We start from the raw sequence: 26312 nt of genomic DNA, 5'->3' as shown, positions 1-26312 counted from the left end.
TGTACTTCCTAGTCTAATAGTAGTGTAGGAAGTTTTCTCAGGCTTGTTTTACTTGGTGCCTGCACTTGGGAAGAATGCTGAACTCCTCTGCTCCAATATTCTTACCCAAGAGCACTAATTCACTTAGCCACTCAGCAGTTCTGTTCCTAATGTGCCGTCACCTATTCAGCACCAAATACGTTCCAGCCATTGTGAACACAAAGGTGACCCCCAGGACCTGAGTCAGTGGTTCTCAACCTGTGGGTCTCAACTCCTGTGGGGATTGAATGACCATTTCCCAGGGGTCGCCTCAGACCATCGGAAAACACCACAACATGAGTCACAGCATTGGGAAGGTTGAGAACCACTGACTTAAGTCATCAAGAAGCTTAGGAGCCAACAGGGTAGATGCAGGAGCTCACACTCTACCGAGACCCATCACTAAGAAAATCATTCCCTAATAGTGAGTGGTTACAGGGGCCATAGGAATATAGGGCTTTGGAATCTTTCCCAGTCACTCTATTCTATAAGTCCTAAGACTTTGACTTCTGAGTGGCTTATTTCCAGGCAGAATGACATACATGCACCTGCCTTGTGACTCAGCCCAGCTATGAAATGTCTCTATGAATGGTCCCTCTCTTCAGACTTTACAGACTGACTCTGCATTTCCAGGTCAGTCTGCCTTGACTGCCTTCAAACACAAAGCATTGTGGTTCTTTTGTTCAACAACTTACAGTAGTTGTTGTGCTTCCTGTGGGTGTGTACTTGCTGCCCTATCCCCCATAGTTCACAAGGAGCTCCTCAGGAGGTCAGGGGTCAGATTAGGACCAAGAAAATGGCAGGTGGCAGAATAATATCAGGGAAAATTCAACCAAGTTTTATTGAGCCATTCCTTCCCTTCCATAAATTTTCAGAGTTTTAAATAAGTGGTGTATCTTGACTCTTCAACAGGGCTCAAATAGAGTCTTCAGATAACATTGCATATTTTGCATGGCTGCAGCTACCACATCTGGCTTTGCGTATGTCCAATGATTTGCTATTAACTTCATAGAATTTTTCTAAGTTGCTCTGCAGTCTTTATCATGATCACTTCCAATGAAGCAGCACTTTCTAGACTGCACATTACTTCACAGTTTCCTCACTGAGTCAAGATGCTTCCAACTCCCACCTACTTTGAAGAACTCTACGGGGTGCCTGCAGCCCATGAGATCATCACTGCTTTCAAGCAAGTTCCTCTCACATTCGTCCTCCTTTGAAACTCGCTGATGTGAGTTCTTTTATATACCTTGCTGAAAATTGTTCTCCAAAAGACCCCAAAACCTTTGAGATTTCTACATGTGGTTTTTCGACAAACACTGTTTTGAGCTTCCCACCAATGGCTTTTCAAGATGCCTTGTCAGCTCCCTACTGATTAAGAAAGGACCTGGGTGGGACAGACTGTATGCCTAGTCGGTTCTCATAAGTAAATCACCATTGTAAGAAAAATGTAGTTTAACAGAAATATATTTGCAACATTTATGTTATTTGGCATCTGACAAAAAAAACTGGATTTTGCTGAAGATAAACCAGCCAAATGTTGCTTTGTTTTGTTTTTAAGCAGAAGATTTTGTTCAGCAATTACAACATGAATAAATGGATTTATTGGTTAATTTATTTCCTGTTGTAATTGCTGATGAGGCCTCTTCAAAAGCCTCCCGTCCTCCTTGGGGACAAATCCCAGTATTTCAACAGACACCTGAAGCTGTGCATGTGCTTTTCTTCTGTGCTTATCTACCTAAGATAAAGCTTAAATTTAAATTAGGCACATAACAGACTACAGCAATATTAAGAATATTTACAGCACTATACAGTACTCAAATTCATTTAAAACTTGTGAGCTTCAATTAATATTTACTTTTATTTATTTGTATATGTGTATCTGTGTGTGCATCTCCATAGAGATTCAAAGAGGACATCAGCTTTTCTGGAGCTCAATGGCAGGCATTTCTGAACACAACGTGGGCACTATGAGCACAGCTTAAATTCTCTGGAAAAGCAGCCAGTGCTTTTCATTGCTGAGCCATCTTCCCAGCACTACGTAGGTTTTTTACTAGAGTTTTATGTTCCATGTGTTTGGACTACAGTTCCCTGCAAGTGACTGAGAGCGAAAAGCAACTGAGTGTTGTCAAGATGGACAGTGCTGTGTCACCTCTCTCATGCAGCGTCACCTCGCTCACACAGAAGTTAAGTGTGTGTCCAGCTTTAGTCATAGAGTGATGTCTGACACAAATACTCACAGAGAGCCTATAATTTGCCCTGATTCTACCACTAGGGACACAGATTTTATTTTTTAAATTTCACATTAAAAAACAAACCTAAACTAAAATCTTTTTCATAGTTGACGTGCCAACGTGAGTGGCAGAAGAAGAAACAGTGTACAATTGGTTGGAAGTGGAGGATGCTAGCGTGATGTTTGCTACAGAGAAGAAGGAGAATCAAAGACAGAAGAGACAGTGAGGAGGTGTGGAGGGGCCATCAGATTTAGACATAGACAGTACCGTGCCAAGAGGATAACCAGGGGGGAGATCTTACATAGGGCAGAGCAGGATGTCCTCAGAACAAGGGCAGGATCACTGGCAAGTGCCAAGAACCCAGCATTAGTGCTATACCTCACCTATTCGAATGAACACTGAAATCTGCTCAGAGATGATGGGGTCATTAAAAGTATATTAACTGCATATGGAGAATTGGGACCCTGTACACAGATGAGAGGAATGTAAATTCACCATTATCAAAAGCAGTATGAAGGCTCCCCATAGATTAAACATACACCTGCTATAATCCCCAACCACTAGACAACTAGCAAAAAGAAATAATGCCACAATTTCCAAGAAGTATCTTCACTCGCATGTTCATTGCAACACGATAACCAAGGCATGGAGTCAGACTAAGTATCCATTAATAGATGGAATGGTTAAAGGAAATGTGATCACGTACATACCTACGGGGAGGGCGGAAGGAGGGATACTCTTCAGAGTTAGAAAAGAAAAAAGCTACCTGTGACATTGAAAACCCTGGAATTGTGCTGTGTGAAAGAAGCCAGGCACTTTAGAAAGGCAAGTCCTATTGCTGTTACTTATAGGTAAAATCTACAGAAGCAAAACGTGAAACAGTGAATAGCAGGTATTACAGGTGAAACGTGGAGTATCACAGAGATCTTGGTCAAAGGATACAATGCATGAGCAAAGGAAATACATTCAAGAAATTTGTTTTGTAACATAGTGACCTAAAAAATCTTAAAGAGAGAATGAGAAAGTGAGAAAAGAGAGATTAAATAGTACTTAATACATTGAATTGGCAAAGCAAGGGAATATTAGATATGTTAAAGAGAACTTTCCGATACAAATGCTTACAAAATAGGATTCACTCCCTAGATGTTAAACTTCTGTAATCTGAGAAATCGAATCCTGCCACTATCTCATCCTCAGAAACTTGTGTAATGAGGATGACACTCCAGGAGACACTCTTCACCATAGAGTAGAACTGTAGATCACGTAGTATTCACTTGTTTTCAGGTTTTCTCATAAGTTTACATAGAAACACAATCAATATCACAGACTTCTGGGGCTGAGGAGATGGCTCAGTCTATCAGTAAACCACACGCTGCAGTAAGATGAGGACCAGAATTAAGGTCTCCAGAGCCTATGCCAAAAGCCAGGCCCACCCAGAGATGCAAGGCAGTAACCCCAGCACTCATAGACATGGGGCCAAAACAAGAAGGTTTCTGGGGTTCCTGACAAGCCCCTCTGCCAATTATTGAGGTCCTGGTTCAGAAAGAGAACCTGTCTTAGTGGGAACCTCTGAGTACCAACCTCAGTGCTCCCTCAGGGTTCAGACAGTATGCTTACAACATGCAGAACTGGCTAAAGGGGTCTGAGAGTGAACGAACCAGCTCGTACACGCCTCCTTCTGTTGTTTCTCTTATTTAAGAAAAGTTCCCTCTCCCCACAAAGCTTCCAGTTTATGTACCCACACAGACATAATTGGAAATTCTCTGGCAATAGCAAGGATACCAGGCATGCAGTTTTGAAGACCAAGAAGACCGATAAGGCTGACACGGTGGGCATTACCTTATGTATGTCTCAGAGGGGGCATGGCTGTGAAGTGCCCTGACATATCTGAAAAGGGTAAATTGTGGAAGGGGCTGTGATCTCTAAGAGGGGGAGAGGGATCTTGTCTGTTAACTGCATTTGTGTTGTTAGTTAGCTAGAGGTTTGTAATTGATACATGTGGAGAAAGGGAGAAGGCTGCAAAGTGCTGTGCACTCTCTCAGCACTTCCTTCCACTTCCTTGGAGGCTGGGAACACAGCCTCATAGTAGTCATGGCAACCAGAAGAAGCCAGGGAAGAAAAATGGATGTCATGTGAACCACATTAGTATTTTAGCCAAACGCTAGCTGATTAAAGGGAACCCCTCAGCTCTAGAGATAAAACATCTAAGGTGACTAGGTCAAGGGAGAGACTGTGATACTGTAAAATCTGGAGCCTGGCATTTACAGCTTCCGGGATAAGGGGCGGCTTTGTTACCACTGTCTGAGTGAGAAATATTTCCTTTTTCTGGGGTCCTTTCCAGAATTCAACGCACCCAGTATATATTCTCTATATCAAGATTACACAGCCAAATGAAAGGTCATCCCATATAACAGTACATGAGGGAGCTCTGCCCAATAATTGTTTGATACACTGCTGAGGGTTTTTGAGACAAGTCCCACTATGGAATAGGGAGCACTCTGGCTTCACAAGGGTGTTCCAGAAATGACACTGACTATTCAAAGGCAGGTATCCCCAAAACTCTGCCAGTTGGGCTTTTTTTCTGGAATACGTGATTCCTGTAGTTCAGTCCAGTGATTTTGTCTGCTGTATTTTCACTGTATAGTCCTGTGGACCACAGCACTGTCTCAAAGCATAAAGATGGAGATGCAATTGAGGAATACATCACATAACATATGCACTCATATAAGACATGTGTATCTTTGAACCACTGCATAATATATTTTAAGTTTTATGTGTATGTGTCTACAGATATTGGGATACCATATTGGGGCAACATCTGTCGGGGCCCCAAGTTGAGGCGACATCTGTCAGGGTCCAACCTCAATGAGGTTGGCATGTTCCAGGGTAGGGGCATGTAGATTTAAAACACTAGGCAGACAGAACAGAGATACAGAGAAAGGGACAGAGACACACAGAAAAGAATTGATGGGGCAATCCAGTGAATACTGAATATGCCCATGTTTATTTTCCATATGCTTATACACCACAATCCAAAAAGGGGAAAGAAGGCAAAAGACTGCTTTAACATGATACAAAGAACAAACAGGGCAATTACCTCTTCAGTGCCTGAAGCAGCAAGCACCTATTTCCTCAGTTGAATATTCTGTAGTTTAGACCGGACATGCATCATGAATCTACCTCTATGGGATGTCGTAAGGCCCAAAAGACCAAATAACTAAACCCTAGATCAAGACACCAAGTTAGTAGCCACACCTAAAGTCAAACCTCTTGTCAATAGCCTTGAAGAAGAAAGAATAGGCCTGAATTCTCTGATCTCTAGTCAAGGTGGAATGGACTCACTTCTGTGGGCTCCCTCACACACACAAACACACACACACGCACGTGTGTGTTGACTTATTTGTGTCATGATAGATGATAGATATATAGATAGATGATTGATAGATATAGATAGATGTAAATAGATGATAGCTAGCTGATGATAGATTTAGATAGATAGACAGACAGACAGACAGATAGATAGATGGATGATGGGAGGGAGGGAGGGAGGGAGGGAGGGAGAGAGAGAGAGAGAGAGAGAGAGAGAGAGAGAGAGAGAGAGAGAGAGAGAGAGAGAGAGATTTCACTCTGTATTTACATATTAGGATAATTTCAAAACATGTATGGCCAGACACCGTCTTAGATTAACAGCACTTTGTTGGTAAAATGAGGACGAATTGAGGTTTTAGATTCTTCATAGCAATTTGAGGTCTATTCTAGAATTTTCTGTTACCACTTCATAGTCTTCTAGCAAAAACAAATCAATATTTTTCTTTATTCTGAAATGTTTTTCCCCTTGGGATGCAGTGATTGGTTTCCAGAGGATAATCTCGGGAAAATACTGCCATCTCATGCTACAAAAGAGGGAAATCAGATTCAAGGTCATTTATTACTCGAGGCCTCCTGCTCTTAAAAGCAAACCATATGAGTCTGTGTCACCTGGGGGTCTGTTGTCTCATTGTTTACTAGCTCCAGGTTTTCCATCCATGAATTCTAAGCTGGGATCATGTGAGTTACATTTTCATGCAGCAAGTGAATCTTATTATCATAACCGTATAGAATCTTTCAAAAAGAGGAGACAGTGAGGGAACTTGGTACCAAGGTCCACATTCTGGAAAGATGAGTAAGTACATTATATCATGTAACTTACTCCAGTTTGTTCTAATTCTGTTCTCAAATGGGGATCTGAAACATCGTATAATTCATTGTGTGTATGCTCGTCCGTGGCAGAGACCTCCAAAAAGATGTTTCCACGGAAGAATGGTGACTCCCATAATCCAGCTCCAGATATTTTCTTTACTTTTAAAAATAGAATATTTTTATTAGTTCTTCGAGCCTTTGATACAATGCATTCTGTGCTTATTGCCCCCTCCTCGCAGATCCGTGCTCCTTTCTGTACTGCTCCCCAAGTTCTCGTCCTCTTTGTTTTCATAACCTCCTGAATCTATTTCATGCTGCCCATGTACTGCTGGTTTTGTTGCTATCTCCTAGAGAATAGTCAGCCTACCGAGGCCCACCTTCTTAGAGAAAACTGCCACCTTCTCCACCAGAAACCAGCAACTGTCACAACTCCTCTATTACGGTTGGGATTCATAAGCCCCTCCACCTCCATGCTAGAATGCTGACTGGCTTGATCTTGTATCATTCTTATATGGAGAACTACCACTGTTGTGAGTTGTTGACTACAGTGGTCCTGTTATTTCCAGATGATGCTGTTCAGTCTTTCTGGACCTCTGGCTCTTATAATCGTTCTGCTCCCTCTTCCAAGATGGTGCCATAGTCTTGGGGTGAGATACAATACATATGTCCCATTTGTGAATCACCATTCCACTACTATTTATTCTTATTCTTTGTTCAGTTGTTTGTTTGTACATTAGCCACTGTCTGTTGCATAAAGAACGTTCTCAATAAGCTCTGAGAGCTTCATTAATATATGTTAGAGAGGTATGAATTTAGAGGGCAGTTTAATACTATGTTCATATTAGATTATTAATACCTACTGCAATATAAATGATGTGTAAATGGAAATTGTACTGTATTGTACAATATAAGGAATGAAACAAGAAAATGTATTCATATTTGGTGCAGACACAGGTTTTTTTCAAACATTTTTTATTCTGTGAGTAATTAATTCAAACTGTAAAACTGTAAATATGATGGATTAAGATCAAATCCATGAAGAGCATGGTGGCTAGAGGAGAGCTGGAGCACACCGGATCCAGGAAGCTCTCTTTTCTGCCCTTGCGATGGTAGATGGGTTATTCAGGATAAGGCTCATTATGGGACTAAACAAATCCATCCATATAATTCATGTCTTAATGTCACTTGGTACCTAGAACTTGGAAAGTAATAAAACTCACAGCCTGACTCAAAAACCAAACACCAACTCTCAATACTTAGTTTGTTTGTGATTTTTCAGGACTAAGACTAAGAAAATGCCTTTTACTATCTTTATTCTGACTAATAGTCTCGCCGTGTAAGTAAAATCCACAAAGAGGAAACTGAACAGTCCTGAATTGTGGCTGCCTGATGGTGTTACTACCCTGATGCTTTCCTTCATCTTGAGAACTGGAAATGACTGTTCTGACTCAGAGCTCTTTCTCTGAATGACTGTTGCCTTGAAAATGCTCATTCTTTTGTCTCTTCTCTTCCAGTACATTTCTGACCTTACCCCTAAGTATTTCTTAGCAGTTTGATCTGAGGCATAAGTATTCTTAATTCTTGAGTAGGATGTACTGAATTCTTAAGAAGAAACAGAAGATAGGAACCTCCTCCTATTCTTGACATAGCACTTCTTAATCTCTTTGTGTGTCTCTCCTCTCCCTCTCTTTCAGAATCAAGGTATAGTTCTTAATCCCTTAATTGACCCCTAACATGATTTTCAACAATTTAGAAATGTTTTTCTAATACATCTTGAGCTCCGTTCAACTTAGTCTGACCAGGGTGTGACCATGTCTACATGTGTAAATGGCAGGGGTCAGAGGTCAAGACCCCTCTTCACTGTGTATGAATAGAGGCACTGCCACAGCCTCAAGAATCCAGCATGCTTTGACATCAAGCTGTTGCTACCATAAGCCTAGCATGAGCATGCAATATTTTGACATTTGGATTCAATCCCCTCAAGTCAGATTGTGATTTAATTATCCTCTGACTACCTGAGTTTGGCAGTTTCAGAGATGAGACAGTTCTTGGCATAGTAAGAAATTGTTTCAAATCAAAGTAACCATTTTCTAAAAATACTTTCAATGATTTACTTGGCATTTTTAAATGTCAATTTTTGAAGAATCCCTTGGTAGTCATGTAAAATATTCAGCAAATGTCACATACATATATGGCTTGAATTATTTTCAAAATGTTGTAATTATCAGCAAGAAACAGAATTCAGATAGAAAAACATCAACCTTAGAAAGTAGAAATTTAGTCCAACTTGTGGCCCACCCCTAAAATCGAAGCACTTGGGAGATAGAGGTGGGAGACCAGGAGGGTTACAGCTGGAGAATGATTTAGAGAGAGGAAGCCTTGGGTGGGAGTGGGGGCACATGAAATTGTAACCTGATTTTTTTTTTCTGTTCAAACTGACCATGTTGTGAACTAAAGATCGAGTGGAAACCATCTTTGTCTTCAGAACACAGGAGTACATCAGTCCATTATAGCTCCTTATCTGGTCACTAAACTTCTAGTGAAATGGTTGTAGAGTCCTTGCATGTGTCACATGACACACGGATGTGAGATCTGTGATGTGAGGTGCACGCGGTTGACCTCAGATGGAGTCTCTCTTCTAGTTTGTTCAATGATGCTTTGTAATTCTTACTCCCCTGTCATTGCCTCTTTTCTGGCTGAAGCCCTGGAATGTAGGCTAACTCATCACTTAGTGCACAGGACGTTCTTATGGGAAGTAGGCAACCACCGAGTATTTGTCTCAGCCAACCTCAATGTGTTTTGATCCATGTGCCGCCCATATCTGTGCTTTATTTCTACAAAAAAAATTGAAAATAATATGAAAAATCTTAAGTTTGGCACAAGTACATTCCAGTTTGGGTGGCCCTACGTCTCCTATACACCTAGTTCTGGGTGGCTTTCAGCTCTTATTAGGAGGGTGTGTGCTTGGAGCAAATGACACCTACATCCTTGTAATTCTAAAAACCCTTTGTGATTCTTAGGTATGTAAGAACATGTTTGGTTCTAGAAAGACCAATGTTCAAATAAATGGGTACATTCTGGGGGAAAATACTTTTAGTGGTTTATTTGCAAATAAATCCTTTAAAACATCTTTTGAATTGGGGTCTGAAAAGTGGAATATTAAAAATACATTTAGTGATAACCTTTAATGCTCAAACCAACCCCACACCAGTTAGGATTCAAAGGGGTATTTATTTTGAGGGGTAAAACTCACAAAGCACCAACTGTCAGGAAAGGAGCCTAGTCGCCGGAGCAGGAATCAGAACCAAGCTTCAGAACCAAGAGAGCGGGCCAAGGCTTGCCGCTCTTTTTTAAAAGATAAATAGACCACGCCCCAGTGGGCTGGTATTTCAGCAGCTATTGGCTGAAGGAGCAGAAGGCTCTCCTCTCCTGCAGCAAACCTTGAAATTATAAATTAGTTCCAAAGAATGGATTACAGTGTTTCCCTGAATATCTGGCTCCACGTTGAATAGGGCCCTACGTTTCCTAACACCAAGGCAGGAAAGAAAAGTGTATGGACTTCAGAAAAACCTAAAGTTAACAATATTAAAGGCTTTTGACAATGAAAAGATGCTCCACATGGCTTTTTTTCTGAAAAAAATACGAATTAATGAGAAGGTGCATAGGAAATGTCTCCTCCTCTGTGACTAGGTCATTCATAGAAAGAAAAGCCCAGGTAAAGGAGAAGCAAATGTGAACGTGTACTCAGCCTTCTAGCAACGAGAAAAGTATCATCAAGCTCATCAAAGCATCAGTAAGGTGTCATTGATATATAATCTTTAGGTTGACAGAAACTAAAGTGTTGCATGATATCAGATGTTGGTGAGGATATCAACACATTGAGACCCTGGAGTATGCTTCCACATAGCTGGGAAATATTCTCCCCAGATATTTAACATTACATATGTGGACTTAATAATCTAGCCATGCTACTGCTGTTGCTACTCTCCTTTAAACACTAGGAACTCTGGGAAAAATGTGTGCTTCTGCGTACAGCAAGGCTGGTGCTGTGAGAAGGTTTGCCATTGTGTGGCTAGTTCAGCACACGATGGAGTGCGTGAACCAATGGCTTCGGAGTATGTTCAACATTATGTGCAGAACTTTAAAAGTATCATTGAACAGGAAAATGTTATAAGCGGAAATACACGCTACATGGATGAACATTAAACACGCTTGGTGACAAATTTTCAAAGATGTGCTTGCGTGTAGAAGGTAAACATCGAGACATATTGTAAATGTAGTATAAACAAATGTAATGGGAGAGAACCATGGAACGTTCGACAGATAATAAAAGAAAAAAATCAGGTAACATAAACTAAGAGGAGCATTCCATGTATTGACAGTGACAGAATGATGTAAACTCGAGTCTTTAGTCATTGTAAATTTGCTTATCTGAGGTGAACATTTAGAAACAGTTGGAACACTTAACAGTTGAGGCAAAATCAAGTTAAGAACAGGTGTGGGTAACAGTAAAAATATCAATTCTATTTGAAGATTTTCTTGGAAGCTGAGTCTGGATGACACATTTTTAGTTTTAAAGGGTAGTTGCCCTCACTATGACAGAGAAAATAAAACTTCACAAAATGTGCTACGGTCAGCAGCACTTGAGGGCAGTTGACATAAAGTTCATTCCAGGGTCCCCTAGCCCCTCTCATCTAATACACATTCAATAAAAAGCTGTAGAAATATAATACTTAGAAACTGTATGCTAACTCAGAGAGATGACTTGAGCCATGAAAACATGGCGATGCTGTTCCCACTCAGTAGACTGTGACTGATGGAGAGGGTGGACTTGAGCCTAAGAAGCTGTCCCCATTGCCACTGGAGACCAGGGTCGTTTTTGCCTGGACCTATGGGCTTTAGATCTTCTAGAAAATGAATCCAGATACAAAATCCCTTTTAAAGGAAGATGGAATAGGAGCAAGGCTTAGCCAGGCACTTTATTTATGATTGCATTAAAGGAATGTTTTTATTTATAAATTTGATTATTCCTTTATTGAAAAACAGAGTCGCAGTTACTAACAAATAGTCGAGGGGTAGCAAAACTTGTCTACTGAGGGTCAGCAGTGCCAGGTATAGTATTCACTTTCATTCCTGGACTGATGAAGCTCATTATTCTTTTATGCTAGCAATTGGTAAACATGGTTGTGTATTATTAGATTCTCCATTACCATTTTAATTACGTAGATACTCTGTAATGTCTCCTGGTGTTTAGTCATCCATGAGGCGGGTCTCTGCGCAAAATTTAGTACTCTTTCTCTTCATTGTAAGAGGTGGGAAGTGAGCATCTGGTGAGCCCCTGCTTCCCCATCACCTTAATGACACCCTATTTAGGAATATTTTAACAGGGAACTGTGAAAAGAGCTAATCTTATACAAAGGGTATGTAATTTGCTGGTGGTAGGATTTCAAGCTTCCAGAGACATGTGAGTGTCGGTGTGTGGGCATATGCCTATGTATTTCTGTGCCTACGTTCCCTGGGGAGGTATACTCACTGATCTTGGATAACAGCTGATCTTGCAACACAACAGAAGCATCTTTTTAATAACCTCATCATCTGAGCAGTGAATCACTAAAGTGACCTGATTACCCTACTCTAAAAACACTCATGAGGTATTAGTATGTTCAGATTCTGCCACACATTCATCCTGTGACAACAAAGACAGTAAACTAATCACTGGATGGACACATCTGAAAAACACGCCACTTCAGGACAAGCAGTGAAAATTCTTTTTAAGACAAGATTTGCTCATTTGCACAACAACAACATCTTCTAAATATATTAAATATTTATCCATGCCTTTATTCAGGAAAATTTTAGGGACAGAAATTCTTACAAGCAGCTGGGCGGTGGTGGCGCACGCCTTTAATCCCAGCACTTGGGAGGCAGAGGCAGGCAGATCTCTGTGAGTTCGAGACCAGCCTGGTCTACAAGAGCTAGTTCCAGGACAGGCTCCGAAACCACAAAGAAACCCTGTCTCGAAAAACCAAAAAAAAAAAAGAAGAAATTCTTACAAGCTAATTTTAGGTAGAGCCTACCTTGGTTCAAGACACTGTGTGAAGGCGACAAAACTTTGGCATTAGGAGTAAGTCCCTATTTTCTATAACTCCACATACTGCAGGAATTTGTAATTTGGGGAAAATGTTCTTTATGATTAAATTGCTGGCTGTAAGGTATTTCCAGATGCTTGGGGGAGGACCTGAATCCTCAGCTGAATAGAAATGACTATGCTTAGATTTGGCCTTCGCACACAACTTAGGAGATTTTTGTAGTTAAATGGCTTCTGGCAAGAAGAGTTGTTGACTTTGGGAAGATTCGGTCAGTACTGCTTTTCAGTTCTTTCCTGCTTCCTGTAAACTAATAATTGCCTTTTTAAAGCACTAAGGTTTTCCCTCAAACTCTGATAGAGTAGAAACGGTTGCCCTTTGGCAGAGTGGGGCATCACATGTTCAGCTTCAGCTCATAGCCCCCTCTGGTTCTTTCCTGCTACATTTGCCCATAGCGTAGAAGATTCAGACTCTAATAATTTTAATGACTAAATCAAATGCCAGCATCATAAAACAGATGCAGTGGCTTGGAGTTATAGACTGATTTGACTTTCTAGCATTTGGTATTGACCTCCTTTAAATCTCTCCTGATGAACTTTAAATCAGTTACTCATCATTCTTCCCTCATAATGATTATTTCTTCATTGGTTCAACAAATACTTATTGAATGTCCTTCATATTAAGTGCAGGTTGTATAGAAAATTCTCTTCCCAAAATATCTTATTGTTCAGCTTGGTCAGTTTGGATGGTCACACAGTTGCTCCATTAAGACCAAGGTGCTCATTTCAACAGCTGTAGGGATTGGAGCTGTCAACTGCATCCTCCTGTGGGCATTACCACTTGTTTATGGTGGTGACTTCATACAAGGGTATGTCTTCTCTGAAGAACAACTCATATTGATTGAGTAGTCACTGACAGGAACACAGAGGGTCAGCCTCTGTGCCTCTGACCATCAGTCTGAAGGACTATCCACATGGGAACCATTGCCTTCCCCTGACTCCTTCTTCCCCCAATACAGCAATGGGTGGTTATGTTCCACAAATCTTCATATCATTAGCAAAACTCCAGGATGGTGACCCAGGACTCAAGTTATCAGTCCGAGCAATGACAAACTGGCATTTGCAGAATCCCTGTATGGGGTCTGTGAGTTGATGCTCCGTGAGTGACTTCATGGTACCTAAAATGTTAAGATTAGTTCTCTGTGCTGGTTTTTTTTTTTTTTGTTGTTAACTCATGCGTGATCGTTGTTTGTTTTGAAAAGTCCACTGAATCCTTAGCTGCTCCGGCAGTGTTTTCCATGGGACTCCTCCATTGACAGGGCTTTCTCACACCAAACCTGAAAGTAGCCTTACCTTGAGTGTTTCCCTCAGTCACAGAGCAAACACTCACCACTGAAAATCCATTGCCCCACAACTCTTTGTGTCTACAACACAAATGGAACACATTGATACCTGCTTCCGTTTAGACTGCAGGGAGAGAGTAAGAGCTCACCCCACCCCCACTGCCTAGAAGGACCAGGCAGGAGATAGAGGCTGCATCAGAGTAACTCTTCTCCCAGTGTAAGCTGCGTCTACACTTGCCTTTCAAAGAAGTGTGCCCACAGCTGCCAGAGCAATGTCATGGTGGCCGTGTAGTTCTAGATTTGTGGGTTTATTTTGTTAGAATCTTCTTGAGGAAAAGGTAGAAAGATTTAACCCCTTCCCTGTGATGGAAAACTAAGGACTTCCTTTAACTTTTTATAAAAAGTAGTCATTTTCAGTCCCAAATTCCAGGAAATACATAAATGTATTGAGTCCTAGAACATACTACTTTCTTGGCATCCAATTAAATTTATAAAATATTTGTTCAGCACCTTATACGTACAAAAGCACATTCAACACACTTGGGATGGAGTAAAGAACAAAACAGACCCTGTTCTTACCTTAACTCCCAGCCCATTGTCTCATCCATACTACCTTGTAGGAAGGATGGGATTGAGGGAAGGAAACAGAGCTGACGTGAAAAATGTTTCTGGATTTTCTGCCTGAAAATGCTTTTGCATATTTGATCCCATTCTCAAGATCATGTGACCTACTTATTTTCTGAGATATTATGGTATATTTTTTCATTTTATTTTTCGAAGTTGTGTTTTCAAGGCACCGTGAGCATTTTTATTCAACCATTGAAATACAATTTTTGGCTTAAACAGACTGAAAAATCTCGGTTGGGGTGAAGAGAGGATAGTGAAGGGAGTATCATCTTAACCTAGAATGTTTGGGGAAAATATATGGGCTAATTATTTATGTCTTTTAGTAATGAAAGAATTATGAAACAGTGAATTCATACTGATTGTATATTTTTAAATATGTTCTTTCTGTAGTTATTTAAGTATATAAAAATTAAAAGCTAAATATATCTGATTATAGAGAAAAAATTTGGCTCAGTCACACAGGAGCGGTGTTCTAGTCACCCCATGAGCTGAGAAGGTTTCCTCAGTACTAGAATTACTACAATACATAAACCTGCTGACATTGGGAAAGTTCGTTACTCTGCAGTCTTCATGTTACAAAACTGATTAATCTGTTCTGAAACCAAAGTAGCTTTTGTTTTGGCATGGGAGACTTCAAATATTGACAAATATTACAAAAGTATTTGTTTATTTTTATATATTCCACTTCTTTTTAAATGTCTGATGGGAATTCCTCAGTCAATGAGGTGACAGATAGATAGATGATAAATTGGTGTCCCTGTATGGCAGATTTTGTGTCCGTGAATATAATTACTAATACTTAGTTAGTTTTCCTGAAAGTCAAAGAAAACCTGTACACTCCCAACATTCATATTCCACCCTGAACATGTAACACTCTATAGTGAAGCAAGGATTCCACCCCGAACTTCCAACACTCTATAGTGAAGCAAATATTTCACCCTGAACATGTAACACTCTATAGTAAAGCAGAGATTCCACCCTGAACATGTAACTCTCTATAGTGAAGCAAGGATTTTAATTAACTGGGGATTTGACAAGAACTTCTTTCCCGTACCATAGTTTTTATGACAGTTTGTTTATGATATTATAACAAATTTATGAAGTCAGGTGTCTCAGGCAGTTTCTAATGGCTAAGAAAAGCTAGTGGCTGGCTCAATAGAAAGCATAACCAATATACACAGCTTGATGACTCCCTGCATTAATTTTTAGATTATGGAGCTAAAACCATGGCTGTTCCTTACCTAAATGCAGGGGCTGCTAAGGGGTCATAGGACTCTCTTCTGTTTAGACCACGCTGAACTCAAATCAATTTTATAAGAGTACTCTTGGTCTTTCCAATGACCTAATTGCAGGTGGCAAAAACTGAAGTCATCGCCGGGCGATGGTGGCGCACGCCTTTAATCCCAGCACTCAGGAGGCAGAGGCAGGCGGATCTCTGTGAGTTTGAGACCAGCCTGGTCTACAGAGCGAGTTCCAGGACAGGCTCAAAAGCCACAGAGAAACCCTGTCTCGAAAAACAAAAAACAAAAAAAACCTGAAGTCATCAGAGACTCTCCTCCAGGGGTAACAGCACACATCCATTCTTCTGTGTCTGTTGTTAAATGTATCCTTTTAGGACAAAAATTCAGAGCTCTCAGTTCATAAAAGGGTCAAAGTCAGGAATGCACTGGACAGGTGTCCTTCAATACTCCTGTCAAGAACTTTCAATAAATGGTGAACAGAAAACTGTTCAAAGGCAGGTTCTGGAGAGTCAGGGGCTGGTGTTTGTGCTGCTGATCAAAGGCAAGGTCTGGGACACTAAAATCAAAGTGCACATCAGCTGCTGTGCTTTTAGCGCTCAGACCTTTTCCCAGGCAGACACTTGACATCTACTTGTACATAGAGAGGGAAACAAGCCACCATTGACCAAAGTGTTCCTAGGGCATCTGCTCTCCCACAAATGAGGATGTGGGGTTGACCAGATCTCTATCTAGATAATCTGTTCTAGCACAAATGAGGATATAGGGTTGAGTAGATCCATATCTAGACCATCTGCTCTCTCACAAATGAGGATGTAGGGTTCACCAGATCTCTATCTACACCATTTGCTCTCCCACAAATGAGGATTTGGGGTTGAGAAGATTACTAACCAGATCAGGCCTATTCTAATGCTTGTGTGATTGTAGCTCCATTTTTCCCATTTGCTAATTGACTTTGGAATATGGTAAACTACGCATTCATATAAGTTTCAAACACATTAGGTTTAAGAGTATAAGATAGGAGAGAAGTATAATTGTCTTAGTTAGGTTTTTATTGCTGTGAAGAAACACCATGACCACAACAACTCTTACAAATGAAAATATGTCATTGAAGGGCTCAGTTGAGTTTCAGAGCGTAAGTCCATTGTCATCATAATGGGGAGCATGGCATTGTGCAGGCAGACATTGTCCTGCACATCTTGACCAGAAGGCAGCAGGAAGTTGACTGACTGTCACACTGAGGGAAACTCAAGCAAAAAAGACCACAGTGACATACTTTGTCCAACAAGGCCACACCTAAAAGTGCCACTCCCTTTGGGCGACACTTTCTTCTACACCACCACAATAATCAAAATATTTAACCTAAAAGATGAAGCAAGAAAGAAAAAAGTTACTAGATCATATGAGAGTTCTAAGCTTATATAATTTAAAACTTACAGTAAGTTTATTTTATTATTTTGAGTTCAGTCACACACACACATTTCACACACACATTTCACACACACACTTCACACACACACACATTTCACACACACACATTTCACAGACACACACACACACGCGTGCACACACACACACACACTGTTTTCATGTTTGCCATCCACTCTGTCTTTTCTCCTGGATATCTGTTTGGGCTTTGTTTGATCTGGTATTGACTTCCTTCTACTTGAGAAATTCTTCTCTTCTTTTTTTTTTTTTGAACAAAATCAAATATAAAAAGATAAAACAAAAACATCATATTGAAGTTGGACAATGCAAATCAACAAAAGTGTAAAAATACCCATCAGTGGGCTCTAGAATCAGACAGCCACTCATTCACACACTTGAGAGTCCCATAAAAATATTGAACTGAAAACGATGATGTATAGATATGCAAAGGACTGGCTGTCAGCCCCATGCTTGCTGCTTCTGTCTTTGTGAGCTCATAGGAGTTTTGCTCGGATGATTTAGAGGGCCTGTTCTGGTGCGCTCCGTCCCCTCTGTCCCTTACACTCTTTCCTCCTCTGTTTTTGTTCATCTGGATGAAATTAGCGTGTGGGCATGCCTATGACAGGTTGTCTCGGCCCATTGTGGGCATCACCATTCCCTATTCAGAGGACCCTCAACAGTGTAAGGGTGGAGATAGCTAGTGGTGAGGTGTGACATGACTGGCGTCTCAGAGTTCCTGCCGTGGCCTCCCCTCATTGATGGAAACTAGAACTGAAAGCAGACTAAACCCCTTCTCCCCTGAGTGGCTTTTTTGTCAGATCTTTTACCACAGCAACAAAAGTTAAATTAGAATTCTGCAAAGATAAGTACTTTTGTTTAAATTTAATTGGAAAAAATCTATGTGATTTTGTAGATGACAAGTTGGTGTATGCTTTACAGCAGAGTTGGGCGTGGTGATTGTCGGGTTGCTATAGCAACCCCTACTGGTTTGAGGTCTGGTGAGGGGAAACCATTCCTTGGGACTTGTTTGTGACTAATTTCATTTTCAGAGAACATTATATATAACAAGTAAGCAAGTGAAATACACATTTCCAGTTTGAATTCTGAGCTTGCCAGGGATGGAAGCAACAGCAGAAAAAAGAGTCACTGTAACCCACAAAACAGTAGAAAGCAGATCTCCAGCAGTGTGGGGATGATGAGTTCTGTGACATGAGCTCCATTGTGAATGCTGACTGTGATCCAAGTAATGAACGCAGCAGCCATGTAAGCATTCCTTCTACACGTCAGGCATGTGCAGGGAGGATCCCTTACCTTTCAGAGCCCCCTGAGTTAAACATCCCAAGTAGCAGCAGCAAGAACCCCAGATCTGTTCTCGTCAAGGAACCAAACGAACGTGACACAAGTTGGTGGAGACATGTTTCCCTGGGAACAGGAAGGAGAGGGTTAATGGAGAAAGGATGGAGGTCGTTCTCTTGTTTCATGCTGCAGTGTTTTTATCCAACTTACACAGTCTCCTCTGCCCTTCCTATCATCTCTTATCGTGCCTAATACAAGGGCTGTGCATAGCTGCACCTCAGCATTGTTTCTGTATGAAAGATAAAACTCATCCTCACACTGTATGTGAGTTTGGATTCTCCATTGGTTGCATCTGTAGAAGTGGTACCATAGACACATGGCTGACTTTATCTAAATCCTTGAGACAAGTTACCACATACTGGCTCAATAGCAGAGCAATTCAGAAACTACAGTTTTTCTTTTTAGAAGACATTTTTATTCTCATACTTCATAGCAAAGAAAAGCGGTTTTTAAAAGTAATAAACAGGGCTAGAGAGATGGATCAGCAGCTAGGAGCATGTATTGCTTTTTTGTGGGGGGGGGGTTCTGACTTCCATTCCCAGCACTGACGTGAGAGATCCAACACCTGGCCTGCACAAGCACTGTGTGCCTGTCGTCTTTGTGCCTGCATTCAAGGTTAAAAATAAAAATAGTTTTTTTAAAGAAATAAAGGAGTGTGATTGCTGGGGCCCGCAGACTCCTTCAAAGGTCACTCTGTCTTCAGCCATCTCCCTTTTTAGTCTCATCAGCACCACATACCTGGAGCAAGATCCGTCTTCTCTGCCCTAAACTCCTGCTTGTCTCCAAACCCATATTTGGTTTCAGTTTATCCCCTGCAAGTTCTTTTAGAACCTATGTCTCTATGATGGACACAGGTGACCCGTGATTGTTACTGTGTTGTGTACCCAGTATGGGCCAGCTGCTGTGCTGAATGTCTTATCCTAAATGACCTTACTCATTCCTCGCTATAGACGCATAGCTGTTATTAAAATAGCCAATCCTGCCATCATATGCATTCTAGAGACAAAGGAAATGGTCTCTCCAGAGGCACATAACTGAAGAAGCTGATGTTACGTTAGGGTGCTGGTAATTTCCTTTTTTTTTTTTTTTGAACTTTCAAATCATTTTATCTTTAATAACCTGGCATTAATTCAAAGCATGAAAAACAAAAGTTAAGATTGTTCCTTTTACGGGAGATGCCCATTACGATAGACTCAGTCACGTGACGAGATAGGATTCCAAACAGGAAGGCGTCCCTGCTCACGGATTGATGCATTTGGTTACTGATGATCAGCCTGCGGTGCTGGGAATTGAACTCAAGACCTTTGGAAGAGCAGGCAGTGCTCTTAACCACTGAGCCATCTCTCCAACCCCTTCCTTTCTTACTGCCACTCCTACAGAGACAACAAAGGCCCACCTAGGTGACGGTCCACCATAGGAACAGCTCTCTCCCTGTGCTTCTGTTCTCATCAAAGGATCAAAGGTACCTGGTCCATGCTGAGACCAATACTGCTAGTCTGGGAACAGGAAACAGAGAGTGTCAGTGAAGAACTGGAAAAATGACACAAATCATTTCCAGACGGGAAGAGAACGCTACAACTTTAAGTAATTCGTGGGCTTTGTGTAGCATAACATGAGATTAACCCAGGTTTTGTTGTTTCAGTCAGAAGTCTCTGCGCTGGCCATAGAAGAAAAGTGGGGTATGAGGGCTTTCCTGGTGCCTACAGTTTTCTTTTCCATTCTATTAAAATGGCAGTAGATTACTATACAGTCCAATGAAGACACACCAAGAACTTACACTCCATCGGGAGGCAAGGAAGATGGGATAAAGGAGAATAAATACACAAGAGAAAGTTGGGATCATCTGCAGGTCTCGGAGTTCTCATGACTGCTGGAGAGGACGGAAGGCACAGGTACGCTGTGTCACTGATGAACACATGAGAAGCTGGATTTAGAGGAATGAAAATTACCCCTCATCTGGAGACCTAGACAAGGCAGTGTCTGAGTACTGAGTGTGGCTTGCACCCTGAAGATGAGTGGGACTTCCTGTGAGGACGGATGGGAAAGGTGTTCTAGAAGGAGAGTGATAGGAGGTGATGCTTTTAGGGAGGGGACACTCACAGAGCAGCAGTCACGGGTGGACGCTGTTGTGCGTGAGAAAGAGTGGAGCAGCTGACGCTCGTGCTCAGTGCTGGAGCAGAAAGCCTACGATGGGCATCTTAGATTGGAAAGGATGCTAGCTCGTGGTGTAAGGGATGCAGTTTATCATGTAGATGAAGGGGTGTGTGCAGAAAGGCATGATAGCAGGTGGTGCCAGGGTAGTTGATGTGTTCAGTGAGGGCTCCTTGCATCCTCGCATCTCTCCTTGCATCCTCGCATCTCTCCTTGCATCCTCGCATCTCTCCTTGCATCCTCGCATCTCTCCTTGCATCCTCGCATCTCTGCAGAACAAGAAATGGGAAGAAGACTCCTTCGCTCACCCTTATCTCCCAAATCTCCCTCACCTCTCAAAACAGCACCATCTTCCGTGAGCCAACAAGGTCATTTCGCATTCAAACAATAACACTATTCTAATAAAAGGATGAAAAATATTTTTGTTATAACACTATGTTATTTTGAGAATTTCATACAGTGTATTTTGATTATATTCAATCCCTAACTCCACCCAGATCCACCTCTACTTCCTTACGCCTGCAATTCCATGTCCTCTTATTTAAAAAAAATTATTGAGTAATCCACTTTTTGCTGCCCAGTACTCTTGGGGTGTCACACCAACCACACAGAAGCATAGTTAAACCTACCTAGACCACACCCTTAAAGAAAACTGACTTTCCCACACACAAAAAAAAAAACCATTAATTGTCCATAATTCCTCAGTTTCAGCAGTGGGAGGCTCATGAGCCTTTCCCATCTTCGTGCTGGAATAATGACAGCCCTGGTCCTGAGCAGGTCAGCTCCTGAGGAGAACAGTGCCCAAATGTCCCGAAGACTCTCTTTGTTCTCATCCACTGAAGGCGAATTTAATTAATCCAGGCCAGTGGGTACAAGAAGACAATTTTAATATAAAAGCACACTCACACACCCGGTGGGGGCCAAAATGAAGGCGAATTTAATTAATCCAGGCCAGTGGGTACAAGAAGACAATTTTAATATAAAAGCACACTCACACACCCGGAGTTCAGCGATCCACCGATCCACCGTAAAACCGGAAGACAGGAAGGGCTCCAGTCTCGCGTTCCAATTCATTAGTAAAAACATTCGCCCGAGGCTGTCCCGCCCCAAAAGGCGGGGTCTCTCTACAATCCACCCCATCCTCTGCCCCTCTTCAGGACTATCACCAATAGTTTAAAGCACCTTGAGTATTGGGCTGGAACTTTCATCCATCTGTGGTCACCAGATGTCACTGCAGGCTTTTCTGTGGGGTTCTGTTGTGATACAGATATTGTAGAAAACCTGCCTCTGGCCGTGGAAGAAAAATAGCAGTGAGAAAGAGGTCTGTGCAAAAGAACAAGACTCGTTCCCCAACCATACCTTTCAAGTCACAGGCGGGAAACTCTGGTGCACACTGCTCAGAACTATGCCAATTCTACTTCAACCCAAGTCTGAGTCCCAGCAACCCCTGTCTGTGACAAGTGTCCCTGTTTGTGCTCCTTATTAACAATGTTTCTTGAAGAAGCCACTTCAGTTGCTCAATGTTTGGTTCCTGTTTCCTTTTTTCCAATCTGTGAAGTAGAACTAATCATCATAAGATGGCCTCTTACTTGGAGAATGAACCAAACGGCGTTGGCAGAAATGCTTTGTTCTCTGTGAAGTGCCGCAACATTATTAATACAGTGTAAGCCTGTTCAAGCCGTATTTTCAGGAGGATTCTGCAGAAAGACTCAGCAAACCCTTTCAGGAGGAAGTGTATACATGAGTGAGAGTTAAGCTGGCGAGATGGACCAATCAGGAAGGGCAGTTGCTATTAGCTGATGACCTCAGTTCAGTCCGCATGATGGAAAGAGAGAACCAATTCCAAAAGCTGTGTTCTGACCTTTGTATATGACCTGTGGTGCACACATGCGCATGAGTGCACATACATACATACATACATACATACATACATACATACATACACACACACACTAGATAGATGATAGATAGATAGATAGATAGATAGACAGACAGACAGACAGACAGACAGACAGACAGACAGACAGACAGATATTGCGAATCCTGGGTCCAGCTACTGGGCTAGTTGCTATCTCTGACATTCTCGAGCTCTAAATAAGAAACAAATTAATTAAATATTTTTATGTCTCAGTCTCCTCCTCCATGAAAATGGTGATTAGGAATGATTCCTTCCAGAGCTATAATATGTAACATCACATAACAACAAAGGAACAGTCAGGTGGGTAGTTGGATTTCGTGTCTAGCCAGATGGCTTTTAAATGAGAAGATGATTCTAATCATCTCAGTGGATCCAGTGGAGCCACACGAATCCTTAAATTTAGAGATACTTTCTTGGCTGGGGAAGAAGAAAAGATACAAGAAGACAAAACCTAAGGTTGCAGTATGAGCTTCAACCACCAGTCCTGACTTTGGATATGGTGGACGGCAGGCTGAAGATCTGTCATACTCAGCGCCCAGTCTGCTCCGCTGGGGATCTCTTAAACATTGAGTGTAGTCTGCTATGTTGGGAAAGAAACCGATTTCGGTATACTCTCTAGTCCCAAGGAGTCATTTTTAAAGATTTGCAAAGATACGTATGACCGGAAGTAAAATAGCCAAAGAGGCTACTGCTGAGTTCTGTGGTTCTTTCCATCCTTTGTTTACATAAGAGCAAGGAAGCCCTGAGACTTGGGGTTGGGGGAAGGTAGGTGCTAAAGACAGACAGTTCATTAATACGCAGATATTGATCCTTGGGAAAGGCCAAGAGGAAGGAAGCATGGCATTAGTCTGTAGGGATGACGTCAAGACTCTAAAACTCCCCTAGAGGGAGAGATGCTAGCTGGCTAAGTGGAGGCAGTGGCTCAGAAAAGTGTGATACTGTTACTGACAGTCAGGGATCCATACAGCCAGGAAAAGGTAATGACAGAAGTAATTTTTGCAGCCTGGCTGCTCATCAGAAACCCGTGAGAATGCTCTACGGGCAGGTTCCTAAGCATCTATGACAAAAACAAATAGACCTTCTTCCCCTCAATTGCTAACGGACCTTGATGCAGTATGAGGATTGTGAAGTCCTAGTGCAGGATAAAGAGTGCACAGCGGCACTGCAGACCACTGGGAGGCGCTGTGCACTTGACTGTTGTAGGCCTGGCGTGAGGAAGGATGGCTGCAAAGAAACTGAAGATCTATATGCACCTAGAAGGTGGAACAGGAAGAGGAAAAGACACAATCGCCCACTGAATTTAAAATTCCTTGGGACTAGACAACATCCGCTATCCCCCATATCGGGATACCCAGTACTGTGACACATAATGAACTAAAAAGGAATATTTGTTCTTTAAATAGTTAAGTAAATATATGATATTAAATCTGGAAAACTGGGCTAGCACAGGAAAATAGAGTTTCACCAAAACGAAATAAGCAAATTTAAAAGGATAAAAGTTTTGAGGGGATGAGGAGTTCCCTTAAGACTTCCTGGGAAAGGGGGCATAATAAAAATGGCTCTGAGCATGCAAGGAAAGCATGTAGAGATGATTTGTGGGGCTCCTCGACCGCAGTTCCTGAAACTTGTCAACCCCTCCTGTTGTATTTGCATGTGACAAGCGGACTGAAGTGTGAACTGTGTTTCCCACAGGTTACATCTGCTCTGGGACGTGCTGAATGTCACTCGAAGGTCCCTGTGTCTGCTTCAGAGAACTCCTGTTGAATGACAAGGACCCTGAGCACAGTAAGTCCAAGTGGGGAAACAGCATGGGCAGAAAGGGGCCTGTGAGCCTGCCGTCCTCCAGTTAAAATAGAAAAGCAGCAAGGTACGAAGGTGTATCCAGAATTCACAGCTAAGTGTTGGCTCCCACGCCACCTCCCACCCAACACACACACGCCACGTGCTACAAACACCACACATACACACATGCTCCACACGCCACACAGGCCACACATACACACACGCACCACACGACACACATACACACATGCACCATATGACACACGTACCACACATGCACCCCATGACACAACACACATACACACATGCACTCCATGACACACGTACCACACATACACACATGCACCACATGACACACATAACACACATGCTCCCCACGACACAACACAATACACACATGCATCACATGATACACACCACTCATATACATAATCACCACACATGCTAACCACACACACATACCACATACACGTACATACCACCTGAATACCATAATACAAACATATAAACAAACACATACCACACATGAACATACATACCACCTACATACTACACATAGACTTATATATGCAAACATACACCATACATATACACACCACACATACACACATTCATATACACGTACCACACTTACACACACTCGCCATACATACATACACACCATACATACACACACACCATACATACACACATGCCATACTTACACATACTCACTACACATACACACACACACCATACATATAAACATACCACACTTACATACACTCGGCACACATACACACATACCCCACACACCATAGACATACATGCCACAGACACACACACACCACATACATATATATCAGCATGCTTCCTTTCATCTAAAAGTAATCATGGATCCAAACTGACTTTTCTTGCAGCTATAACAGAGAGACATAAAGGGACCCTACGTGCCCAGTAAACTTTCCAAAGTCAAAACTGTCCTGTTTCTCCAGGCTCCGATATGGCTGGATTACGTTAAAGATGTGCTTCTTGTTTGGGGATGTAGCTCAGTGGCAAAGTACTTGTCTATCATGTGCAGGGCCTGGGTATTTCCCCAGTTTTATTTCTTGGTGGTGTTATTTAATACCATTGGGAAGAAAGTCAAAAGGCACTAATTGCTCATTATATACTGTGGCAGAAATTAACAAACAAGAACTATTTTCTTTTTGCTGACACCTTTTCCAAGTCTTGCAGATGTTTTTCTTTTTGTTTTTCCTTTGGTTTGCTGACCTCAACTGGCACAAGGATTAGGTAACATGATTATTTCTGAGAAAAAGACTAAGTACAGTTAGTAAACAAGAAGTGACTACTGGGCAGAAACATAACAGGGAGGAGAATCTTGAGGAATGGAGGCTGTCTCTATAGCTGTGCTTTGCCATGATGGATCCTGTCATAGTTAAGAGGCATGAGCAGAAAGATTATATTATATTATACAATAATACATTAACAACATATTTTAAAATATTAATACCATAATAAAAGACTTAATTTGGGTGACTTCATTTTCTGGGTTCCTTCTTCAGTTATGGAAGAAATTATATCCAAAACACAGAAAATAGAGAAAACTCATAAATATGAAATTACCTATTGTTATGGTATCAGTGTGGTAACAGACTTACTTGGGAAACATCTACATAGTTGTTACATCACTCTATGTGAAATATCTATGATATGCCCTCATGTTACTAATATGACCTTCATGCTGGAGTTTCTGTGGACTCCTCAGAAATTATCTTGAATGTTCTTTGGACCATTGGTTCTTTGACTTTTAATAACCTTTGAACCTTACCTATTTGATGTGGGAGTGATTTCTTATTAATAAAGAAACTGCCTAGGCCCATTTCATAGGCAGCCCTTAGGTAGGCGGAGAAAACAGAACAGGAGGCTGGGAGAAAGAAGCTGAGGGGGAGTCGCCGCCATGATTCTCCTGCTCCA

At 41.6% G+C, this 26312-nt stretch overlaps 1 protein-coding gene across 6 annotated transcripts in view; it reads left to right on the top strand.

The window, feature by feature from the left end:
* Positions 1-26312, top strand: part of Dlgap1 (DLG associated protein 1) — a 791676-nt gene that overhangs the window by 370569 nt on the left and 394795 nt on the right. For all 6 annotated transcript variants that reach the window (XM_026789510.1, XM_026789514.1, XM_026789512.1 and 3 more), the window contains exon 4: positions 24267-24359. The gene's annotated coding sequence lies outside the window, so the exon portion shown is untranslated. The remainder of the gene's footprint in view (positions 1-24266; positions 24360-26312) is intronic.

Source organism: Microtus ochrogaster, unplaced genomic scaffold (assembly GCF_000317375.1).
Source record: "Microtus ochrogaster isolate Prairie Vole_2 unplaced genomic scaffold, MicOch1.0 UNK20, whole genome shotgun sequence".
Classification (NCBI taxonomy): Eukaryota; Metazoa; Chordata; class Mammalia; order Rodentia; family Cricetidae; genus Microtus; species Microtus ochrogaster.
This window is presented reverse-complemented; position numbering and strand designations above follow the sequence as displayed.